General features: G+C 41.4%; 1 protein-coding gene across 1 annotated transcript in view; it reads right to left on the reverse strand.

Annotated features, from left to right (window-relative positions):
* Positions 1 to 5000, reverse strand: part of LOC137997273 (tyrosine-protein phosphatase non-receptor type 11-like) — a 33414-nt gene that overhangs the window by 24971 nt on the left and 3443 nt on the right. The gene's annotated exons all lie outside the window — the stretch shown is intronic.

The following is a 5000-nucleotide window of genomic DNA, read 5'->3' on the forward strand; positions in this document are numbered from 1 at the left end:
AAGATAAAAAATACAGTACATTTAAAGTTGTGCTACAGAGGTATCTGCTCCTACTATCTATTTCTTGCGAGGAGATACTCCCTCAATTATACATTTTTCCTTTTAGTTCAAAACTTTAAGTACTCTAACTTGGTTTAGAATAAAAAAAGTAGGCAACAATCGATTGCTGGAAGACACGTGGAGCTCAAACACATTATTTCCGAGGCAATAAAACATTACATTAGGGAGGAAATACTAAATAAGCGACGGAGAGGGAAAAAGAAAAAAACAAACAACAAAAAACAAAAAAACTGAACTTGAAATCCTGAAATTTAGGCTTCAAGCCCTGCTCTAAGTAGTTAATGGATAATGTTCTGGGTAATTCCTGTTTGCAAGTAAACAAAAGTTACTGGTCTGTAAGTTTGAAAAGACTTATTTGTTTGTTTAATAGTGTTTAATTAGTCCTGAAAAGTTCCCAACTGAGTGGCTTCATATGGTATAGCATTTCACTGGCATACATGGGGTTGTTGGTTCAAATCTCACTGAAGCCATTTGAATTTTCCCAGATGTCTACGAGGGACAATAATATTGCTTAAATTGTCCAGATAAGTGCAAGGATCTCTTCAGCTTCGTCTGAACCTGCACTTCAAATATATGTTGTAGTTCAATTTTCACCTCTGGTTTAATTTTTTTTTTTTTGGAACCAGAACAGAATTCTTGAACCAGTGCAGAATTTTTTAAACTGGTTTATTCTTATCAACTGCCTAAAAAGCAAATGGTCACTGCGAACTTTCAATAAGCACGAAATTTTGCTCGAAAATTCGCATGGCCATTGCGAAAGTTACGCAAATTTTTGCTTTGACTGAAACAATAGGCATTTCGAAAATTCGACGAAGTTTGCATGAAAATTCGTTTCACCCGAAATTTTGTTACATTCACCAAAAAGCAGCAAAAAGTGGCGAAAAGTGCAAAATTTGTTTGCATTCTTTTTGCACAGTACTGTAAAAAACAGGGGCTTGGTTTTTTGGGGTTCTCAAAAAGAACATCATATTCCTTTCTTCTGTTCTACTTCCCCTACCCCTCTCTGATCTTCCCCATTACAGCTGTATCTCTATCCTACCCCACCGTTCTTTCACAGATCTATCCCCCCTTACCTTCCAAGGTAGGCCCCTCCTTAAATACCCCTTATACCCTCTCCCTTTACAACACCCCTCACAGACTTCAACTTGAACTCCACTTCTCTGGATCTGTTGCCCACTCTCTTATCCACTTGAAGATTTTCCATGATAATTTCTAATTAAATATTTTATTTAGTCATCCCAGGCCACTCTTGGTCCAAACTGAGCTGATCTGAGCCGAAACAAGAAACAAAATGGGAACATCCGATGTAACTCAAAAGAAATGGGCTTACAGCAACCGCAAACTCTTCACAGGAAACAACAAGAAAGGAGTTTCAAAACAGAAAGTGTTTCAAATCTTGTCCCTAATACACAGTCAAATTTCTCACAGAGGAGACACAAGTATGAAAAAGTGGCTTGAAGAAATTATGCGGAAATCAGCCAGAAAGTTAACACACTCATCAAAATGTGCTTCTTCCATGCCTAGAAAATGCCCATCAATCAATCACAGCTCCAACATTCCTCTCTTTGATACATGTAGAGATCGACAGAATGGTAAAAGGTAACGGATTGTATCCCAACAGCACTTGCTTTTACAAAAAAAAAACTGATATTGAAAAACCATCCTGCTCGAGTAGTGACCAAGATCAGAAATCAGATCACTTATTTCTCCTCCAAGATTACCTTTGTGCAGTGCTGCTAATGCTACTTTTGATTATTTACATCAACTTGTAAACAGGCCATTAATTTTTGCAAAATGAGCAATTTCATTTCAAAATAAATTGATATTTTTTTAATATCGTAACAGTACAAAATAATAATAACATTGTAACACTATTGTAACATGGTTACTTTCCGGTAGTTGAATACTGCTCTTGTTAATTGCAATTTAATATTTCTAAATCTTGTAACAGACAACTTATATTGCCAAATGAATCATTCAGTACAATGATAATGACTCACTGAATAAACCGCGGACCGGAGATGCAGCTGTGTTCATGGTAGAGCCCAGCCCACAGTCGGTGTTGACTCAAGAGGAAATACTTGCAAAGTTCCCATCAATTTTCAGCAGTGGAGTGGGCCAGCTGTCGAGAGAATGCATGCCTCCTAATGCTCAACCCGTCCAACATGCACCTCGCCACATTGCAGTAGCGCTGAGACCTAAGCTTAGAGAAACACTCAGGGACCTTGTAGGACAAGACGTAATAGCACCCGTAACAACACCAATGCCATGGATAAGCTCCGTGGCAGTGGTACCCAAAAAAGAATGGCAAGCTTCGAGACTGTTTAGACCCGCAGGACCTGAACAATGCCATCTAGAGGGAAAATTATCCTCTACCGATGATCGAGGAAATTACGACCCGACTGCATGGTGCCAAAGCATTCACCCCACTGGATGTGCGCAACGGGTTCTGGCATGTCAAGCTTGAGGACGAGTCGTCCTACTTAACGTTTCACACTCCCTTCAGCAGATACCCATGGAGATGGATGCCATTTGGTATATCCTCAGCACCACAAGTTTTCCAGCGGAAGATGCATGAGTTTGCGGAAGGCTTGACTGGCATCGAAGTCGTCGCTGATGACTTTCTGTATGAAGTGTACGCTCAGATCGAGACAGAGCTCCTAGCGATTGTGTTTGCCTGTGATCGTTTTCACACCTACATCTATGGTCACAAGGATGTCAACATTGAAACGGACCACAAACCGCTTGAGTCGATCTTCACGAAACCACTGGCAAGTGCCCCAAAGTACCTACAGAGGATGTTGCTCCATCTTCAACAATACAACCTTACAGTCAAGTACAAGAAAGGAAAGGACCTTCACCTGGTAGACAAACTTAGGAGAGCATATCTCCAGGAGATGAATGCCAGTGACCTTACCAGAGAACTGGAGGACATAGATCAGCCATGAGGGCTACCAGGGCCCAAGGAAACCTGGTTGCAGCTAAAGAACGCTGCTGCTGGCTATCCAGTTCAACAAGTACTCAGATCTGTAATACTACCAAGTTGGCCAGGAAGGAAAGAGAATGCCCCCAAAAGCGTACGGCCCTACTTCAACATGAGGGATGAACTTACCATCCGAGATGAGTTAGTCTTCAAAGGCCAGCAGTTGATTGTTCCTTGAGCTCTCGGGAAAGAATTGATGGAAAAGATCCACTCTTCTCACATCAGAATTGAGGGCTGTGTGAGAAGAGCATGGGAGACTTTCTTTTGGCCCCGCATGGCATCTGAAGGAATATATATCCCAATGTGAAGTTTGTCTGACACACCGCAATGGCCAAGGCAATGGAGCCAATCCCACAACATGAGTTTGCTGCACGACCATGGGCAAAGGCTCGAGTAAACACTATTACGTCACGTGCACTGATCAAGGAGCTGAAAGTTATACACGTATTTGAAGATTTGGCATTCCTGACACGCTGAATACGGATAACAGACGGCAGTTTGCATCAACAGAATTCAGTGTGTTTGCAAAGACTTGGATGTTTAAACACAAGACATCATCAAGCTGAAAATGTGGTCCAAACAGTACAGAGGTTGTTTGCCAAGTGCAAATTGTCGGGAGGGTCTGAGTTCCAGGCGCTCCTGGATTGGTGCAATTCCCTCACAACAGGCATTGGGTCAAGCCCTGCACGACGCCTTTTTGGACGTCGCTGCAAGGCTCTATTACCTGTTGCTGGAAGTCTACTGCAGCCAAGCTACCCTACTGAAGAGGATACCCGGAAGATAATAGGAACGAAGCAACGCCAGCAATCCTACTACAACAGGCAGAGCAAGCCATTGGAGCCGATAGCTAAAGGAGACTCAGTGTGCCTGAAGCTACCAGGTCAAGACACCTGGAGCCCTGGGATTTGTACCGAACAACAGGGTCCAAGAAGCAAAACAGACAAGTTACATGCAATACAAGAACCGAGACGATGACACACGCATGCCTGGAATTAATATCAACAGGGTCGCACAAAACAAAAATTTAACATACTTTGCCGAATGTTGGATTCTCTGTCATTTCGCTCATGATAAGCGAACTGAACTTTGGCTGAAATATTTTATTTTCACAGGAGGCAGATCGAAAGTGTTGCCGATTGTCTCGCCTAAAAAACAGCTCAGATCATGTCATGCAACACATGGGAAACTCCTCAAGCTGGTTCATAAAATGAAATCATTCAACTACAAAAATCCGAAAATAACGGTTTACCTTGAAATTTAAGAAACTCACACATTTCTCTGTTGTGAGAAATGGAAATGTTCAATTTCCTTGTGAAATATGCCGCTCGCACATTTTTCCTGGTGTTCGTAATTTGCATAAATATTTGATTTTTCTTTCTGCATCCAATTGGACCCTTTGTTCCATATTCTATGCATCCAAAATGAAAACAAGTGCGTCCCAGGACGCAATGATGCACTCTGGATACATCTCTGCCACCGACCTGGCACAAGACTACATATTGACATGATAGGTCGATCACTCTTGAAGGACTCATGTTTTACCAACATTAGCACTTGATATAATTACCATGGTGATTTTTTTTGTCTTTTGATTAATATTGACATTGTTTACATTGGTGACCCTGATTTAAATACATAATTTACTATAAAAGAAGGAAGATGTGACAAGTTGCGTGACACTTAGTCACATGCAGTTGCAGCTTGCCCTCGCTCCAGTGTTGTGCTTTTCTAAATCACATGATGCTCGTACCAAATAATAGAGTTCTCGTACCGAACGTCTTACAGTTTTATGAGGTCTTTAATGTGAAAAATTAATGTTCCCACGGGAAATTCACTGTTTAAAGAAATAAAAACATGGCATTCCTGCTGAACTGTATAATAATAATAACAGTCAAACCTGAATTAAATGGACACCCCTGGGATCCTCACTAGTATCCACTTAAGACAGGGTGTCTCC

The sequence above is a fragment of the Montipora foliosa genome, chromosome 3 (assembly GCF_036669935.1).
Source record: "Montipora foliosa isolate CH-2021 chromosome 3, ASM3666993v2, whole genome shotgun sequence".
In the NCBI taxonomy this organism is placed as follows: Eukaryota; Metazoa; Cnidaria; class Anthozoa; order Scleractinia; family Acroporidae; genus Montipora; species Montipora foliosa.